Raw genomic sequence first — 22,089 nt, 5'->3', positions numbered from 1 at the left:
CTTTCAATCGAAAACAAGCTGTTTATATATAATCAAGTACTAAAGCCATTTTGGGCCTATGGAGCTCAACTCAACTCAAGTTAAAACTGTATTGGCAGCATTCATCGGCACTGCTGAACGAGAAACCCGACTGAAACGTAAGAGGCCTTCAGACTGTAGCAGCAAATGAATTTCTCTAACATTTAGCTTTTAATTATTATTTTTAAGTTATTAGAATTGAATTGTTGTTAGTATTTAATCACTGAATACTAGAAACAATTGTAATAAAAATAAATAAAAAAGGAAAGTTCATAGGACATTCCTCTACATACTCAGGAATGATCGTGCTCTTACAACCTGGGAAGTGGACTCTAACAAGGTCTTTTAATGAGTCCTCACAGTTGTGCGTCCATTCCCCGTCATTTTTGTGAAGATCCGGTGGAGCGGGGCTCTTGGATAACAGCTTCCTGAGTATTGCCACCTCATTGGTCTTTTCAAAACTGCCGCAAAAGATTTTCCAGGACTGTCGTTTGGTCCTATGCACTAGATTTTTGTAGTCTCGTAGATGATCTTTATATTCGCATTCCTCATTCTCTGCTAGTTTGGCCCAGTTGAACATCTCCCATACCTTGCAGGACCCGAGTTCTTTGTTCCACCAGGGCCCCTCCCGTGTTGCGCTTCAGCCGTAATTGATGACATGTGGATTGAAATGCCTTGTTAAGAGCAATCGTAAATAAGTTTACGCCCTCTTCTAGTTGTTCATAAGAGTTAAAAGTGCAAGGTCTGAGTCTCTTACACAATAATATCCGTCTGTAGAAGTCCCAGTTTGCCCTAATGGGATCCCTTCTACCTACACTTCTTGTTTTAGCTTTCGATCGAATGGAAAAATAGATGTACCTATGATAGGGACGCAAACGATGTATCGATGTTTTTGAAACATCGATGTTTTCGTCAAAAAGCATCGATGTTACTTCACACTTTTTCGGGTATTAACTCGAAACCCTCTATTTGGATACGCTTTATTACATTGGAATTCGATTTTTGTAAAAAACGGAGAATTCGTTAAGGGAATGTGCGCTTGGACAATACTGCGGTTACTTTTACGATTTATTTATACAATATAATTCTGGCATAGGCTACTGCGTTAGATCAGAGATTCAAATTAATGCATTTTAAAAATGCTATGGCTAAAAGATATACTTTTTTTGTTTCATAAAAAATTCAAAGAATCGCGCTGATACAACAGAATCTTCGGATGAGTGTTAAATACAATACTAGTTTGATATTTGGAACCAAAATAAGCATTTGGTCCACCAAAAGGTGAAATGTAAGCTGTCAAATTTGTCTACAATTACAGGGACGGAAGGTTGAAAAGAAAGTGTATCTCGGCTGTTACCCCTACCAATCAGAAGCCAATAGAGTTTGGGTTGACATGAACACTGTGTTCCCGGAGTTGCATAAATAATCTTATTAATATTTACACATTGTGGCCACTTCAGTGCCGAGTAAACGACCGCTTTCTAAACCCAGGGCAACTATCACGCAGAAGTAAAATCGAAAAGAAATGACAGTGAAAAAACTTTCCATGTCGTTGTTTTGAAATTCTGTTATTTATTGAGAAAAAACTTTAACAGACATATAATGCTAAGTGAAATAAAATGTATCAACTTAAGATGTACTACATTTCATTTATTTATGCTTCTGCTTCTATATCCCTTATCTTTTCACACTAAATTTAAAATAAGTTAAAAAATACATCGATGTTTCGATGTTTTAATGGCCGATGTTTTTGATTTCGATAGGTTTTGAAGAAACATCGATACATCGAACCATCGATGTTTCATTTCACGATGTTTGCATTCCTAACCTATGGCCAAATGATGGTGAACTTAACATTTTCCAGTTCTCCACCAATGCACCTCTACTTGTAAAGAGAGTAATATCAAGAACGTTTTTTTGATGTGGGTCCTATATAAGTAGGTTCCTCACCTCAATTGGTTAGCGCCCGTCCGGGTTTTGTTTTTGTAGCAGCCGCAGAGCAAGATCAGGGTCTACCATAAAATAATAACCTTCGCTTTGGGCACCGAAGGAATGCTACTACGGTCCACCACCTCCAATCTCGCGTTTTCCCATAGGTTCGGAAGCGCTTTTACAGCCTCTTTCACCCATGTCAACGACGGGGCATCCTAACATTTCAGGACCTTTACCCCACCAAGCCACCCAGCTCCATCGAAAGCTGGCTTGGGTGCGCTTGGATCGGAGTCCATCCTATCGAAGAGGGCTTCTAACGGCTTCATCTCCACTGCTTTCCACCGCTTTTGTGACATCTGTCCCAGCGTGTTGCTGCGGTCAATGGGCGCAACGATCAAGGGTCGTTTCGCAATCTCATTGGCCGCCGCTGCTGCTTTGGACGTTGGCGGCTTCTCGTTCGTATGCCTGACGTCTAGCTTCTCGGCTGCGTCTTTGAATTTCCTCCTTTTCGTCGGTGCCTTCTTTTCACCTTCTAAAACTCCTGCCTCTTTTCAGTAATATGCTCCTCAATACGATTCGCAGACACTGGATTTGAATCATTTCACCACTTACGAGTGGCGAAGTGAGCCCGGCCGTTCTTTGCCTCTTCTCTGGCCCAAGCTTTTTGTTTCCTCTTCTTTCAAGTTAGGCTTGCCTTCGAGTCGGCTGCAAATACCGACCGCCGCCTTATATCGCGTTTTTGTCTTCAACCCCACCTTGCTTGGCTTCCTCCGGAGCTCTCTCTTGTTGCCAGAGTTGGAACCCTCGGTCGATAGCTCCGGTGAGCGAATAAGTTCATCTTCCTTTTCCGTGTTTATACTCACGGCGCTTTCCTGGTCCGAGTCTTCATGGACTGTGGCACCAGTGCGACGAAGAGTTGATTTGGCAGTAACAACCACCGCAATCTGGACCTGGATTATGCTGCCGACAAATGTCTTCTGTCACATAAACACTAATATATGTCAGCAAAACTCCAAGCGGTAGGTTGCGCTGCAGCACAAACCGGCTTAAGAATCAACATTGCAAAAACAAAGGTCATGAGCATCAAACCACAGAAGCGCAAGCTTTAATTCAGTAAGGAAAAACACCACAAACCTTTAATTTCATTACAAAGATGGTACAGAAGGTTGTATTCAATTTATTATATCAAATTTTAAATGGGCGTGGTTCCGCCCACTTATGGGTCAAAAACCATATCTCCAAAACTACTCTACCAATTTCAATGAAATTCGGTTCATAATATTTGTCTGGCATCCCAATGATATGTTGTGAAAATAGGCCAAATCGATCCACAACCACCCCTAAATTTTCAAGCCCCCATATATCGAACATAAGACCTCAGTGCTTCTAATTTTTTTTTTTACCGAAAATATAGGTAAGTCTCTCAGATATTTTGAAAAAATTCGCTCATACTGAAAATATTTTACTGGCAATGCTTTATGATAAGAGAAAAAGTGTTCGCGAAAGAGCCATAAAAAATATACTACATTATCGTGATAAAGTTTGTGATCCGCACGCAATAAATTGAATGCTCAGACCACTTTGATCTGGTTGACCTAGATGATGACAGTGTTTTGTCTAAGCCTTCATTCTCAGCAAACATTCCATACGAACACTTGTTGCAGTTTATTGAGTCTGATGATCCGCCGCTGCCCGACCCAGGGATTCCATGTCATACCCAAGCAACTGAACGTTGTGTACAGCTTCTGTCAACAGTTTCCCGACGCGCTATTTCAAAGAATAGAGATGATATCATGACCGTAACTATAGAAAGTCGTACTACAACACCACGCATGGAATCCAAAAAAGACTTTAAAACTTAAAAAAACTAAAACTAGAAAGGATTCCCAGTCATCAGTAAAAATAACCAATGTCTGCACCACAAAAACATTTAATTTTTGAAAACTTAATTACAACAATAAAATTTTATTTTCGATCCACCGTATTTTCCACAATTTTATTAAAAAAATTAAAAAAAAAATATATGGGAATATCTGTATGCTGCACAATTTTCCAGATCGCTGATTATGAAAAAGTATAGGTTTTTGAGTAAAATTTATTAAGTCTGACCTCAAAATCTAAAGTCACTCTGCGCGAACTGGGAATTAATTTTAGACCCATGGTTTCTTGGCAAATCTTTCTTAGAATTTTCACCACTTACGAGTGGCGAAGTGAGCCGTTCTTTGCCTCTTCTCTGGCCCAACCTTTTTGTTTCCTCTTCTTTCAAGTTAGGCTTGCCTTCGAGTCGGCTGCAAATACCGACCGCCGCCTTATATCGCGTTTTTGTCTTCAACCCCACCTTGCTTGGCTTCCTCCGGAGCTCTCTCTTGTTGCCAGAGTTGGAACCCTCGGTCGATAGCTCCGGTGAGCGAATAAGTTCATCTTCCTTTTCCGTGTTTATACTCACGGCGCTTTCCTGGTCCGAGTCTTCATGGACTGTGGCACCAGTGCGACGAAGAGTTGATTTGGCAGTAACAACCACCGCAATCTGGACCTGGATTATGCTGCCGACAAATGTCTTCTGTCACATAAACACTAATATATGTCAGCAAAACTCCAAGCGGTAGGTTGCGCTGCAGCACAAACCGGCTTAAGAATCAACATTGCAAAAACAAAGGTCATGAGCATCAAACCACAGAAGCGCAAGCTTTAATTCAGTAAGGAAAAACACCACAAACCTTTAATTTCATTACAAAGATGGTACAGAAGGTTGTATTCAATTTATTATATCAAATTTTAAATGGGCGTGGTTCCGCCCACTTATGGGTCAAAAACCATATCTCCAAAACTACTCTACCAATTTCAATGAAATTCGGTTCATAATATTTGTCTGGCATCCCAATGATATGTTGTGAAAATAGGCCAAATCGATCCACAACCACCCCTAAATTTTCAAGCCCCCATATATCGAACATAAGACCTCAGTGCTTCTAATTTTTTTTTTTTACCGAAAATATAGGTAAGTCTCTCAGATATTTTGAAAAAATTCGCTCATACTGAAAATATTTTACTGGCAATGCTTTATGATAAGAGAAAAAGTGTTCGCGAAAGAGCCATAAAAAATATACTACATTATCGTGATAAAGTTTGTGATCCGCACGCAATAAATTGAATGCTCAGACCACTTTGATCTGGTTGACCTAGATGATGACAGTGTTTTGTCTAAGCCTTCATTCTCAGCAAACATTCCATACGAACACTTGTTGCAGTTTATTGAGTCTGATGATCCGCCGCTGCCCGACCCAGGGATTCCATGTCATACCCAAGCAACTGAACGTTGTGTACAGCTTCTGTCAACAGTTTCCCGACGCGCTATTTCAAAGAATAGAGATGATATCATGACCGTAACTATAGAAAGTCGTACTACAACACCACGCATGGAATCCAAAAAAGACTTTAAAACTTAAAAAAACTAAAACTAGAAAGGATTCCCAGTCATCAGTAAAAATAACCAATGTCTGCACCACAAAAACATTTAATTTTTGAAAACTTAATTACAACAATAAAATTTTATTTTCGATCCACCGTATTTTCCACAATTTTATTAAAAAAATTAAAAAAAAAATATATGGGAATATCTGTATGCTGCACAATTTTCCAGATCGCTGCTTATGAAAAAGTATAGGTTTTTGAGTAAAATTTATTAAGTCTGACCTCAAAATCTAAAGTCACTCTGCGCGAACTGGGAATTAATTTTAGACCCATGGTTTCTTGGCAAATCTTTCTTAGAATTTTCTGTAGTTTTCGTTTTTGCTAGCCGCTTTGTTGGTTTTTTTCACACGGCCTAACGTATAAAGAAGACAGCTAAAGGTAAGATATTAATGGAGCTTAAGAAAACACAAAAGGGAAGCACAAAATGATTCAGAGAAGAGATAGGGAAGTTACTAGGAGATCAGGCTCAAATCAGAACGCTAAAAGAAGAGATCACATGAAAAAAATACTTGACGACCTGGTAAAAGAGACAATGACAACTAAACCCAACATAATCGCAGGGGACTTAAATGCCTGGGCCCTAGAATGGGGTACAAATCTACAAACCATAGAGGTAGTGCATTGCTTAAAGCCTTCGCAGATTGGTGGGTATGTGATATATATACCCAGAGTGACCACCTTGCGATAATGATAAATATTAGCAAACACATGCGAGTTCAGAGGGGTTACGGTTGCCACAAAAAGGTGGAAGTAAAAGGGTGGTAGATTGAAACCCTGGATGAGGAAATATTCAAGCTTATGATTGATGAAACCCTCGAAGAATGTGACGATACGGATCAACAAGCAAATTTCGTGGTAAAACACATTAGCAAAACATGCGATGCAGCTATCAACAAGAAAAGGCAAACCACTCAGAGAAAGCCAGCATATTGGTGGAATAATGATATTTACAAACTGACAAGTGAAAGCCATAAAACAAGGCGCCGTCTCCAGCGGAGCATGGGCAATGACGATAGTGATATACTGCGCGAAATATTCAAAACAAAACGCAACGAGCTTAAAAAAGCGATTAAAAAGAGCAAAAAGATGTGTTTCATGGAACTATGCGACAAAGTGGATACAAGCCCGTGGGGTGCAGCGTATAAACTCGTGATGTCTATGATTAGAGGTGGTAAAAGACAAGCGTCCACCTGTCCATCGCTACTTCGAAACCTTGTGGAAACGCTATAAACTACCTGGAAGATGAAACTCGCGGCTTATCTGAAAACCAATATGGTTTCCATAGAAAGCGCTCGGCTATTGATGATCTCAAAAGAGTCACAAGTATAACAGAGAAAGCTATAGAAGGAGAAAGGTTGATGTATGGACTGTGCAATCGTTACCTTCGATGTTAAAAATGCGTTTAGTTCGGCCACATATAATACGCGCGCTAGAACTTAAAAAGGTACCAAGCTATCTATCGTGCATCGTAAAGAGCTATTTGACTGATGTATGTATGTGATTGGCGTTGCAACCGTTTAGCCGGTAATCGACGATAGTGCGCCACCTCTCTCTCTCCTTCGCAGTTCCACCAGGTCCCTCCCACGGAGTGGAGGCCTTCCCCTTCCTCGGCTTCCTCCGGCGGGTACTGCATCGAACACTTTCAGGGCTCTAGAGTTTTCGTCCATTCGGACAACATGACCTAGCCAGCGTAGCCGCTGTCTTTTTATTCGCTGAACTATGTCAATGTCGTCGTATAACTCGTACAGCTCATCGTTCCATCGTCTGCGGTATTCGCCGTTGCCAATGTTCTGAGGACCATAAATCTTACGCAAAATTTTCCTCTCGAAAACTCCTAGTGTCGTCTCATCTGATGTTGACATCGTCCAAGCTTCTGCACCATAAAGCAGGACGGGAATGATAAGCGACTTGTAGAGCTTGATTTTGGTTCGTCGAGAGAGGACTTTACTGTTCAATTGCCTACTCAGTCCAAAGTAGCACCTGTTGGCAAGAGTTATACTGCGCTGGATTTCGAGGCTGACATTGTTCGTGTTGTTGATGCTGGTTCCCAGGTATACGAAATTATCTACGACCTCGAAGTTATGACTGTCAACAGTGACGTGGGAGCCAAGACGCGAATGCGCCGACTGTTTGCTTGATGACAGGAGATATTTCGTCTTGTCCTCATTCACCTCCAGACACATTCGCTTCGCCTCCTTATCCATGCGGGAAAAAGCAGAACAAACGGCGCGGTTGTTGCTTCCGATGATATCAATATCATCGGCGTACGCCAGGAGCTGTACACTCTTGTAGAAGATTGTACCTTCTCGGTTTAGCTCTGCAGCTCTTATAATTTTTTCCAGCATCAGGTTAAAGAAGTCGCACGATAGTGAGTCACCTTGTCTGAAACCTCGTTTGGTATCGAACGGCTCGGAGAGGTCCTTCCCAATCATGACGGAGCTTTTGGTGTTGCTCAACGTCAATTTACACAGCCGTATTAGTTTTTCGGGGATACCAAATTCAGACATCGCGGCGTAAAGGCAACTCCTTTTCGTGCTGTCGAAAGCAGCTTTGAAATCGACAAAAAGGTGGTGTGTGTCGATCCTCTTTTCACGGGTCTTCTCCAAGATTTGGCGCATGGTGAATATCTGGTCAGTTGTCGATTTTCCAGGTCTAAAGCCACACAGTACGCTCGATAGAACCTTGTATGCGATATTTAGGAGGCTGATCCCACGGTAGTTGGCGCAGATTGTGGGATCTCCCTTTTTATGGATTGGGCAGAGTACACTGAGATTCCAATCGTCAGGCATGCTTTCCTCCGACCATATTCTGCAAAGAAGCTGATGCATGCACCTTATCAGTTCTTCGCCGCCGTATTTGAATAGTTCTGCCGGTAATCTATCGGCCCCCGCTGCTTTGCTGTTCTTCAAGCGGGTAATTGCTATTCGAATTTCTTCATGGTCGGGTAATGGAACATCTGTTCCATCGTCATCGATTGGGGGATCGGGTTCGCCATCTCCTGGTGTTGTACTCTCACTGCCATTCAGCAGGTCGGAGAAGTGTTCCCTCCATAATCCCAGTATGCCCTGGACATCGGTTACCAGATTACCACCTTGGTCTCTACATGAGGATGCTCCGGTCTTGAAACCTTCGTTAAGTCGCTTCATTTTTTCATAAAATTTTCGAGCATTCCCTCTGTCTGCCAGCTTCTCAAGCTCTTCGTACTCACGCATTTCGGCCTCTTTCTTTTTTTGTCTGCAGATGCGTCTCGCTTCCCTCTTCAGCTCTCGGTATCTATCCCATCCCGCACGTGTTGTGGTCGTTTGCAATGTTGCGAGGTAGGCAGTCTGTTTTCTCTCCGCTGCGAGACGGCACTCCTCATCGTACCAGCTTGTTTTTTGTCGTTGCCGAAAACCAATTGTTTCGGCTGCAGCGGTACGCAGTGAGTTTGAGATGCCGTTCCACAGTTCCCTTATACCGAGATGCTGATGAGTGCTCTCAGAGAGCAGGAGTGCAAGTCGAGTAGAGTATTTCGTGGCTGTCTGTTGCGATTGCAGCTTTTCGACGTCGAACCTTCCTTGTGTTTGTTGACGGGCATTCTTTGCTGCACAGAGGCGGGTGCGTATCTTCGCTGCGACCAGATAATGGTCCGAGTCTATATTTGGTCCTCGGAGCGTACGCACGTCTAAAACACAGGAGACATGTCTACCGTCTATCACAACGTGATCGATTTGGTTCCGCGTGTTTCGATCAGGAGACGGCCAAGTAGCTTGATGTATTTTCTTATGCTGAAATCTGGTACTACAGACGACCATATTTCGGGCCCCAGCGAAGTCAATCAGCCTCAGGCCGTTTGGCGATGTTTCGTCATGGAGGCTGAATTTTCCGACTGTTGTGCCAAAGACACCTTCTTTACCCACCCTAGCGTTAAAATCGCCAAGCACGACTTTTACATCGTGGCGGGGGCAGCGCTCATAGGTGCGTTCTAGGCGCTCATGGAAAGCATCTTTGGTCACATCGTCCTTCTCTTCCGTTGGGGCGTGGGCGCAAATCAGCGATATGTTGAAGAACCTCGCTTTGATGCGGATTGTGGCTAGACGTTCATCCACCGGGGTGAATGCCAGGACTCTGCGACGGAGTCTCTCTCCCACCACAAATCCAACACCACATTTGCGCTCCTTTATATGGCCGCTGTAGTAGATGTCACAAGGACCCACCTTCTTCCGTCCTTGTCCCGTCCATCGCACTTCTTGGATGGCGGTGATGTCAGCCTTGAGTCGTATGAGGACATCAACCAGCTGGGCAGAGGCACCTTCCCAATTAAGGGTCCGGACATTCCAGGTGCATGCCCTTATATCATTATCCTTAAAACGTTTGCAGGGGTCGTCATCAAAAGGGGGGTGTCTCATCCGAGGCTTTCGTAGATTTTTCATTGGTACTTCGTTTTTATGTGGTGGGTCCCAAGCCCTACGCACAACCGCATAAGCGGGCTTCGCCTTCAAACGGATGTCTGTTGGCTACCCAGAGGATACTTGGTCTAAAACCGGAAGTCGTGAGCTGCTTGAACCATGTGGAGAAGAATCGTTTCTGGCCACTCCCAAGTGAATGACAATCAAAAACTTTCCTCACTTGCGTGAACTTCTACACATGATCCCATCCTCCAAAAACTTTCCTCACTTGCGTGAACTTCTACACATGATCCCATCCTGACTGATAGAATGCTTTTATACGATACGGATGAAGGTCCAAAAAATATATGGTGACAGGGGGGGGTGCCACAAGGCTCCGTATTAGGCCCACTATTATGAAATGTACTTTATGGTGGTGTACTGTGTCCCACTGAAGTCCAGATAAACGGATACGCTGACGATAGTAGCGAAAGAACTTCGCCTAATCCAAGCCATACGCAGTGATACTGCACTAAACATAAAACAGTGGCTCACAAGTTATAAACTCGAACTTGCTGGACAAAAAACGGAAGCCGTACGTATCACAAACAGGAAGAAAATGGAAAATATATCCCTTAACATAGACTCATACTGTATTACAACGCAACCATCGTTGAAATACCTTGGTGTAATGATTGACGCGCGATTTAGTTATGCCAGTCAGTTTTTATGTATGCCGTGTCAGAATGGTACAACCGGTGTTCCGGCTGAGTGCCATCAGGATAGCCAGTGCATTTCGCACAGTCTCACATGAAGCTGTTGGCGTTATATCTGGTATAATGCCACAAGACATAATGGCAAGTGAACTGAAGAGAATATACGACAGACGCAAGAGGATAGGCCGGAAACTACCGTTGTCAGAGAGCAAAGAAGAAAGACAAGTTAGCTTAAATGGATGGCAATCACGCTGGGATTCATCAGTCAAGGGTAGATGGACACACCGATTAATTGGAAATGTACAAGCATGGGTGGAAAATAAGCACGGCGAAGTTGACACAGTTCCTTACGGGGCATGGTTGTTAAAGGGAGTATTTGTACAAGTATGGACACGATGAGGGAATAGACTGTTATCTCTGTCGTAATAGTACCGAGAATGCTGAGCACATCTTTTTTCACTGTCAAAAATAGTCAAACACGCGGCTGTTCCTGGAAAGCAGACCAAATAACTCCAGAGAACATTGTGCCATATATGCTGCAGTCGAGATAAGCGTCGTATTTAAAGGAAAAGTTGACAGCCTTGGTACTCCAGAGTCTAAGGAGAATAGAACAGCAAAGAAGTAGTGAAGCTAGAGTCGTGAATAGCAAGCGAACAGCGGGGGTTCCACAGGGCTCCCAGTAAAGCTACAGGAGACGGAGTTAGGGTTTACTACGTAGGCGTACCGTCTCGCAAGTCCAGTATAGTATAAATACTCATACTTGGGCGTGGTCCCGAATGAGGTGCACCTATAGCGGGCGGTACGAATCGTGCATACTGCACCTGCGAAGTAGCAATATCTATGTAATAGTATGTTTACATATTAAAATAATCTCGTTCTAAGCTCGTTCAATAATCTAAACGTTTAGCCAAATGAGATTATCAATTGTCAAATGTGTTGCATTTGTTGTTGTATTACACATATTTCTCTCGCTGTCGGCCATTTTTGTTTAAATTTTCATTTAACATTTCTCCTCTTCTTCGCAAAATTATCGATAAAACTAGGAATAACACCGAAAATCTAGTTGTATAAAACGAGATAATTTTATAATCTCGGATTATCAAGAGAGGAATTTTGTATGAGAAATGAGAAACAGCTGGAAAACAAAAATCTGTGACCTGGAAATGCTCGAATATGCTATAAGCCAAATACAAGAGGACTCACAAGGTGATGCTGAAAGTCAAACAAAGCATATAACAAAATCACTAGTAATGGTTTGCGATTCCGCGATGCCTAGAAGAAAACATGGAGGAAACAAAGCTCCATTGTACTGGTGGACTGAAACAATCGCTCAACTGAGGGCTGAATGCCTAAGGTTTCGACGTAGGCAACAACGGACTAGAGGAAGAGAAGATTGTGAGGAACTCCTCGCCCAGTTTCGGAAAAAATAAGAGAACTTCATAAAGCCATAGTCAGCAGCAAGAAACATGATTTTAACCAGCTTATTTCAGAAGCGGAAAATGACCCCTGGGGAAAAGCCTACCAGCTTCTTATGAACAAAATAGGGAGATCAAGAAGCCCACCTGTATCCCCCACTATACTTGGCAGAATAGTCCATACTTTATTCCGAAGACGAGAACCAAAGCAAATTCCTAATCTTATAATAAACCCGGAGGAAATCATGGAAGTGTCCCCTGAAGAAATTAAAATTGCGATGTCAAGAATAAAGACTAGGAAAGCACCAGGTTTAGACGAGATACCAAATTTCATTACCAAACTGGTTATACATGGAAAACCCCTACTGTTTCGGAAAACATATACAAAGTTCTTGAAGGAAGGAGTCTTTCCGAAATGCTGGAAACGCCAACGCCTCGTTATACTTCCCCAGGGTAACAAACCTCCAGGAGAACCCTCGTCGTATCGCCCGCTATGTATGCTTGATACGGCCGGAAAAGTATACTAGAAACAATAATATGTAGCCGGCTCGAACAATATAACAAGGGAACTTCCGGGCTGAACCCAATGCAGTTCGGTTTTCGGAAAGAACGAAGCACTGTAGATGCTATAAAAACTGTCACAAAAATAGCAAAGAAAGCATTGGAAGGTACTATGTGGCAATGAGGGGATAAGGAATACTGTATTGTTATCACCCTTGACATAAAAAATTAAATTCAGCGAACTGGACTCAGATTATTAAAGCTTTGACAAAGTTAAATGTCCCTGACTACCTTATTCGTATTGTGATAAGTTATTTTGAAGATTGGGTGCTTGTATTGTTGTAAGAGAGTTGAGACCATTGAGATCATTATTGATGGGCATATCATAAAATCGAGCCCATATCTCAAATATCTGGAAGTTGTCTTGGATCACAGGCTCTCTGAATGCCTACTTCAGCTTTGTTGAGCCTACACAATCTGCTCCAACAAAAAAACAATCCTACGGTGAAAAAGATGAGTCATCGAAGCGCTCTGCCGATCAGTAGAAGGGATCAACAGAAGCAGAACAAAACAGCAAGTGCACAACAACAAAACAGCAGACAATAGCAAGCAAGCAGGTACCAGCAAACGAGCGACACCAAAGGGAAAAACAATGCAAGGTGAGCATGTACCAAAAAGAAAAACACCATCTGTACAGATTGGTATTGACCGCTACGTCAATATTAAAAGGAAATCAAGTCCTTTAAAGTCAGCGGTCAATTCCAAAAAATTCCAACCCGCCACGCTTGATGCAAATAAGCCAGGAACTTTAAATGGCAACAGATTTGCCATACTAAGCAATGGATCGAACGACGATGCGAAGGGTACCACCACAGTCGTGAATGCCAAGCCGCCGCCAATATATTTGCGAGGGCGTAGCTCTAATGTACTTGTTGCGAAACTAAGTGAAATTGTAGGTACTAACAATTTTCATATAGTCCCTTTGAAAAAAGGCAATATGGATGAAACTAAAATACAGTCCAACACTGAGAAAAGTTTTATGGATATAGTGAAATTTTTTTCAAATAACAATAAAAACTATTATTCTTATCAACTGAAGAGCTCGAAAGGCCTAGTTGTTGTTGTAAAAGGCATAGAGTCTTCGGTAGAATCTAATGATGTCAAAGAAGCCCTTGAAGAATGCGGCTTTGAAATTAAAAATGTAGTAAATATCTTCAATAGAAATAAGGTACCACAACCAATGTTTAAAGTCGAATTGCTGCCAAACTCTAACCCAATTAAAAGGAATGAAACCCATCCAATATACAACTTAAAATATTTGTTACATCGTAGAATTACCGTAGAAGAACCTCATAAAAGAAATGGTCCGGTACAATGCACCAACTGCCAAGAGTATGGGCATACCAAGTCTTATTGCACTCTACGCAGCGTTTGTGTGGTATGTGGTGATTTACACCCAACAAATGTACTCTTAAAAAAGAGGATACAAATAAAAAATGCAGTAATTGTGGAGGAATCACACTGCTAACTACAGAGGCTGCCCTGTATATAAAGACTTGAAATCAAAATTATCGCTGGGAATTCAAGCTCGTCGTAACCAAATGATGAATATCACTCGTAACGAAAATATAGTACTTACAGACCAGAGTTCGAAACCTGGTAATTCTACGAATAGTCTTATCCAAGGAAGCTATGCAAATGTGCTAAAAGGCAGCGTTGTGCAAATGCAACAACCCCAAAATCCACCTAATGGAGGTATTGAAAATATGATTCTAAACCTTACTCAATGTATGACACAATTTATGTCTAGCATGCAAAACATGATCCAAGATTTAATCAAATCACAAAATCAAATGCTACAGACCTTATTATCTAAAAAATGAGTATACTAAATATTTGTATATGGAATGCCAATGGTATAAACCAACACAAACTGGAGATAACACAATTTCTGACTGAAAAAAGCATAGATGTTATGCTGCTATCAGAAACTCATTCAACAAATAAGAACAATTTCTTTATACCGGGATATAGACTTCATGCTACAAATCATCCAGATGGAAAGGCGCACGGTGGAACAGCAGTATTGGTTAGAAATCGGTTAAGCCACCACGCTTTAGAACCGCATGCTACAGCCCAGTTACAAGCTACAACAATATCTTTGAAAAATCGGGGTGCTGACCTTAATCTAACTGCTATATATTGTCCACCTCGCTTTAAAATTACAGATTGCGAATTTAAAGACTTTTTTGGAACGCTAGGTCCAAGATTTCTAGCAGGTGGAGATTACAATGCAAAACACATGTACTGGGGCTCACGTCTTATTAATCCGAAAGGACGGCAGCTGTACTACACTATTATAAATAAGCACAATAACCTTGATATAATATCTCCTGGTAAGCCGACATACTGGCCCAGTGATAGAAACAAAATACCAGACTTAATAGATTTTGCTGTAGTCAAAAACATAGATAGATCGCTAATAACAGTAGATACATGTACTGACTTATCTTCTGATCATTCTCCTGTACTAATAAAGTTATGATAGTTGAGCCGAAAGTTTCTCTAACAACTCATAAAACAAACTGGTTGAACATAGATTTAAAAATAAATACAGGAAGAGATATTGATAACAGTATTTAATATATACAGTAGAATTTAATAATGTAGTAACTAATGCAGCTGTCTTGGCAACACCAAAAAGAAACATTAAGGTTTTTAGAAACATGACTAATAATGAAATAGAAAAGCTTGTGAACGAAAAAAGGCGAGCTAGACGCGAATGGCAGATACATCGCTCTCCTTCTACTCAGCTTCAACTGAAATCTGCTGTACGTAAGTTAAAAAAGCGCTTAAACGCGAGGAAGAATACAGTACTGAAAATTATATAAAGAAACTGTGTTCAAATTCTACCAAGCAAAACTCTCTTTGGAAAGCCCAAAAGTCTTTTAAGCCACCGGTAGATTCCAACATGCCTATAAGACAGTCAAATGGTAATTGGGCACGAAGTGACGAAGATAAGGCAAATTGTTTTGCAAATCACCTAGAAAAGGTATTTCAATCAAATTGCCCAAAGAACAATTTTAAGTTGCCAATCATCCACAATACCACAAACGAGTCACTTTGGTCTATTAAGACTTCAACTACTGAAATTGTTAGTATCATAAAAGAGCTTAATCCAAAAAAATCGTCAGGCCACGATAATATTACTCCAAAAATGCTAATTGAGTTACCAAATATTGCTTCAACAGTGCTCTCCTTGCTCTTTAATGCAATTTTTAGTTTCGGATACTAACCTATTTCATGGAAAAAGTCGCAGATAATCATGATAGATAAACCGGGAAATGACCTGACACAGTTGTCTTCATACAGACCAATCAGTCTTCTACCCTGTCTTTCTAAAGTATTTGAAAAAGTGTTGCTATCAAAGATGTCTCCTTTCCTTCATGAAAATAGTGTAATACCAACGCACCAATTCGGTTTTCGTGCAAAACATGGCACTGTAGTGCAAGTAAATAGAATAACTAACGAAATTAGGAAGGCATTCGAACATAGAGAGTACTGTTCTGCTATATTTCTAGATGTGGCTCAGGCGTTTGATAAAGTGTGGCATGAAGGACTTTTGTATAAGATTAAAAAAATTTTACCTTTCCAATTGCATAAAACCTTGGAGTCCTATTTAAAAAATAGAAAATTTGCTGTAAAAGTAGGTGATTTTATATCTGATGAACGTTCAATAAGGGCTGGAGTACCACAGGGCAGTGTTTTAGGCCCAACTCTATACATCATATATACAGCTGATCTTCCAACTGCTAATAATGTTTTGACATCAACTTTTTCGGATGACACAGCTTTAGTGAGTCGTAACAAATGCCCCATTATAGCATCAAGAATATTAGCGAACCACTTAAGTTCTGTCGAAGAATGGCTAGCAAACTGACGTATAAATGTAAATGAACAAAAGTGCAAGCATGTTACATTTTCCCTAAGGCCAAAAATGTGCCCGGCAGTAAAAATGAACAATATTCTAGTGCCTCAAGCGAATGAAGTTACCTATCTTGGTATTCACCTAGATATAAGGCTTACGTGGAGAAAACATATATCTAGTAAAATAACGTGCATGAAGATAAGAGCTGCAAATTTAAATTGGCTTTTAAATAAAAACTCTAAACTTAGCTTAGACAACAAAGTGCTTTTATACAATGCGGTCATAAAGCCGATTTGGATATATGGCATTCAACTGTGGGGTACGACCTGTGCAACTAATATTGATATAATACAAAGGTTCCAATCGAAAATGCTTAGATCAATCACGTGCTCACCATGGTACATGCGCAATGAAAATATCCATAAAGATCTTGGTATCCCTATGGTAAAGAAAGAAGTAGAGGACAGCAGATTGAAATATTTATCTAAACTCCGTGATCACCCAAACCCATTGGCTAATGCTTTAGTACATTCCTGCGATCAAACACGCCTAAAAAAAAATGCCTGCGTACTAAAGAGCAACGTTTCACCAATACAGCTCAATCACTTGGTTGAGCTTGTCTAGCTTTTAAATAGATTTAAGATTTTATAACTTGTTGTCAGGCTTAAAAACAAGCAGATTGAATAAATAAGGAAATATTGAAAAAAAAAAAATTTTAACGGTGTCGGCAATATCTAGAATAATGCCCAATATGCGAGGCCTCAGGCAACAAGTGAGAAAGCTGTTAACTTGTGTTAGTAATTCAATCATTTTATACGCGGCGCCAATTTGGTTCTCTGCGACTAAACATATTTCGTACATGAGAGGAGTCGACTCGGTACACAGATTGGCATCACTAAGAACCTGCTGTGCGTTCAGAACAGTATCGGACGATGCAATAAATGTTATCTCGACATAGCCGCAGAGCGTTGTGCACTACTCCGTGATATAAGACACCACAAAGCTTCTAACCAGCATGCACAATAAATGGCAAAAGTCGATGAGAAATGCCTCTGTCAATGGCAGAAAAGGTGGAATACCTCAATTAAGGGAAGGTAGCCCACTCTCTGATACCCAATATTAGAGACTGGATAAAGCGGGGTCATGGCGAGGTGAATTATTACCTTACCCAGTTTTTATCCGGCCACGGCTGCTTCCGAGAATACCTGTACAAATTCAAGCACGTTGTATCTCCCTACTGCGTGTACTGTGAAAACTGTATAGAAACAGCAGATCGTCTGGTGGTGGACTGTGTCCGTTTTCGAAATGAAAGGCGAATCATGTCCGAGAAATTAGGAAAACCCCTACCTATATGTGGCGCGGACATTGTAAGTTGTATGTTATCGTCTCAGACTGCGTGGGATACAGTATGAGAAGACGATAAGATAAGAAATGACGACATAATCATTTGCTAAAGTGCAATATCATTTATAATACCTGCACCGCGAATGAAAGCAGAGAGAGATCTTGAGGGTGTACAGTGAATGGTGCATAATTGATGGTACTGGCCATCAATATCGTTATGAAGATTTACAAGAATTTACAAAAAAAAAAACATCAAACCGATAACAGCACGCCGTCGAGCACAAGCCATCACCGTTTTTTTTTCTAACAATTGTAATTGCTAATTAATCACTAATCGTCTTTAATAAATATTATAAGTTGAAAATAACTTGTGGGTGAAAATCACGAATTTAATACTCGTTTTATTTAAAGTTTTGGTGATTGCGCAAGTAAAACGTGAGTGCGAATCTGTATTTCGTCTAACTATGTTTTACATTTCCGTTTTCCATTTGACAATTCATGCATGAATCATATTCTCATTCCGATGATAGTGACGTCATTGCGCCGTAATCTTGTATTCTATCATTCTTGAATAGTTTTTTGAAGTGAAAACTTCTTATGGCGCGTTGGGCACTTTTGTGGGTGAGCATTTTCAGCCGTTCTCGCGACAGATGAGATTTTACACAGATATACTCCGCGTGTATTCTTATAATATGTATATGTATACTATACGCGCTCTTTGCATGGGTATTCGTTCGTGCTCGCTTACATACCTATATGTATACTCAGAGATATAGGTATGCGAGAACGTTGCATGCTATACGCAGTCTTTGCATGGGCAATAGTTCGTGCCCTCGCGACAGACGAGATTGAGAGTTTTTTATATTTATTTTATAAATGAATATTAAACGGAAAATGTATTTATTTAAATATTTCATTTGACTTGTGTTGTTGCTATGGTATTGTGTTAAAAAAAAAACAAATCTAAAGTGTTAATAGAATTAATAAAAACATTGTTGTAGTGCTTTTGTATATAGTGTAAACGTAAGTAAATTATTATTTTATTTGGTAAATTTTGTTACGTACATGATACGTACATAAACAAATGCAACACGTTATTAAATAAAATTATCTAAAAAACAAGTAAGGAAGGGCTAAGGGTGTAACCGAACATTTTATACTCTCGCAATTTATATATTTAACTTTATTTATATTATATAACTCACAATTTGACCCACATATTCGTCATATATATATAAAGTCCATTGAAAGTTGGAAACCATATGATTAAGTTAGAAGCACCGAGGTCCTCGTGTTCGATATATGGGGCCTTAAAAACCTATGGTCCGATTTCGGCGATTTTTAGAATGGGGCTGCCACACTATTAATTATTAGTATTTGTGCAAAGTGCTGCACCGATATCTTCACTAGTACTTACTTTATATATTGTAAAGTAAACGATTCAGATTGTCTTCAAAGTTCTGGTATATGGGAATTAGGCGTGGTTGTGAAGCGATTTGGCCTATTTTCACTATTTCAAACCAAGTTTCATTGAAATCGGTCGAGTAGTTTCTGAGATATGGCTTTTGACCCATAAGTGGGCGACACCACACCCATTTTCCATTTTGTAAAAAAATCTGAGTGCAGCTTCCATTTGCCATTTCTTATGTGAAATTTAGTGTTCATTAGTGAGTTAATCCATTTTTAGTAATTTTCAACCTAACTTTTGTATGGGAGGTGGGCGTGGTTATTATCCGATTTCTTTCATTTTTGGACTGCATTAGGAAGTGGCTAAAAAACGACTGCAGAAGTTTGGTTTATATAGCTTTATTGGTTTGCTAGTTATATACAAATAACCGATTTGGGGGCGGGGCCACTTCCCCAAAAAAATCGCATCCAAATATGCCCCATCATAGTGCGATCCTTCATACCAAATTTTATTTCCATAGCTTTATTTATGGCTTAGTTATGGCACTTTATGTGTTTTCGGTTTTCGCCATATTGTGGGCGTGGCAGTAGTTCGATTTTGCTCATTTCCTTCCTATGGTGCCAAGAAATAAGTATGCCAAGTTTTATCAAGATATCTTAATTTTTACTCAAGTTACAGCTTGCACAGACGGACGGACGGACAGACAGACATTCGGATTTGAACTCCACTCTTCACCCTGATCACTTTGGTATATATAACCCCATATCTAACTCGTTTAGTTTTGGGTGTTACAAACAACCGTTATGTGAACAAAACTATAATACTCTCATTTGCTACAGTTGCTGTGCTATTTCTGAAGGCCTCTTACATTTCAGTCGGTTTTCTGGATGCCTCTTCATTTACACGCTGTCTAAGCCTCATTTCGCGAGTCTTTGCAAGTTTGGTTATTTCGTTTACAACTGAATTCACACCAAGATCACGAATATCACTTGTAAAAAGCAAGCAAGCCCCAACACGCTTCCTGGGGAACACCCGCTTCTATCGGTTGCAAGATTGCATCCTCTTGTTTTATGCGAAAGTGTCTATCTTTTTGGTAGGAAGCAATTATTTCGCAATATTGTTTGGGTAACATGCATTTCAATTTCAGCAGTATACCCGAATGCCAAACTCTATCAAAAGCCTCAGACACGTCTAAAAAGGACGCCGAACAAACGTTCCTTTTATCCATAGCATTTTCAACGAAATTAACAATTCGGTGCACACCTTTTCAATTGTTGAATGATGATCACGAAAACCGAACTGATGTACGGGTATAAGGTGTTTCCGACATAAGAACATTGGCATGAGCATTAACTGGAGAAATGCTGACGAGTGGATCCAACCAACTATTTTCACAGTTTAGCTCATGTCCATCGTTAGGTGTAAATGTGTTTCTCAAATGATTCGCAAATACGGCAGCTTTTTGTGCATATTTTTATTGGTGCGACATATTTTATTTGTTTATTAATATTCTTTGCAGCTTTCCAGAGCGAATAATCGGTAGATTTATTATACAGTAAGTTTGGACAAATACGTTTTGAAGAAATAGTTTTAAAACTGTATAATTTTTGTTCTTAGTTCCCCTGTACATCTATTAAGCACAGATTTGAGAGCAGCCAACCTAGTTTGCTGCCATCTTCGTCGAAGTTTGGGTTTTTTATGGATACCATCTAAGATGCATTTTGGGATACTTTGTTGATGACAAAAAAGTCAAGTAGATCTGGTAATTTCCTACTATCTGCAGGCCAATACGTGGGTCTCCCTGTCGAAATGACATTGCATCCAATAACTTGTACAGCTTTCAGTAGTTATCGACCTTTGGTTGTTGTTAAACGTGATCCCCAATGAGTGTGTTTTGCATTAAAGTCACCACCCATGATGTACCTTCCGTCATATTTTTGTAATAAACTCGTAGAAGTATCAGTTTTGATATTATGCCTGGGCGGACTATATAGAGCAATTAAATATAATGACTGATTGTGCATTTTTACTGAAATTGCTGTAGCTTGGATTTCTTCAGTCTTAATCTGAGTTTCTTCGAAATGTTTAATAATACTTTTGATTAATACTTTTGATGAATGGTTCGTAAAATGTGTTTCGGACAACAAACATGTATCAATATTTCTGTCGTTTAGAATAACTTCCAATTCATTATAGCATTATTTTCAAAGAGTTACTGTTCATCAATAAATTGTATATGGTATTCAAGAGCGCTGAGCCGCTGATTTATGGACTTAAATAATTTTTCTTGTTCGTTTAGTTTATCCAGAATTTGGGATAACGGACTACTTTTTTAACTGTATTTGACTGACATTGCTTAGCCATTTGCGCAAATGTAAGTTTAGAAGTTGATGGGAGGGGTCTTACTTCCTTCCTTCCTTTGTCCGCAACGGGATTTTTCGCCTGAGCATTGACATTTTCCTCAACTGTATTACCATTCTTTTTGTGCCCAATTTTTTGCTCCAAAAGCTTGAAAAAGCTTGACAGTTTTTGAACTGAGGGATAAATTTAGAGGCTTTGATAGGCTCAACCTTGACAACAGTATTAAGAATGTTTTTGATCTGATAAACTTTCTTAATGTCCTCGGTAGCATCGAATACTACTAAAAACATATCTATCATATTCTTGAATAGTAATATTAAATCTTTTAAATTTTGAAAGCGCCAAAAGCACTGTTACTAACCCAGGGATGTATTTATTTGAAAACAATATTTAAGAAATAGTAAAAAATAACTAACTTAATATATATCATTTAATGTCACAATAACATAGAATAAGAATGCAAAATAATTTGAAATGATCACAATAATAAAAAAAATGTTGTTTACTGTTTATTTAAGTATAGTTCGTCTGGCTTTACAATTTCTATGAAAATTAACTGCTAACACAAGAGCCGAAGTACCACAAGAGTAGCAAAAAAGCGTTGCACACAACCCAAGTACGCCTCAGT

Source organism: Zeugodacus cucurbitae, chromosome 2 (genome assembly GCF_028554725.1).
Source record: "Zeugodacus cucurbitae isolate PBARC_wt_2022May chromosome 2, idZeuCucr1.2, whole genome shotgun sequence".
Classification (NCBI taxonomy): Eukaryota; Metazoa; Arthropoda; class Insecta; order Diptera; family Tephritidae; genus Zeugodacus; species Zeugodacus cucurbitae.
The sequence above is the reverse complement of the archived record's forward strand: the minus strand, read 5'-3'. Positions refer to the sequence as shown.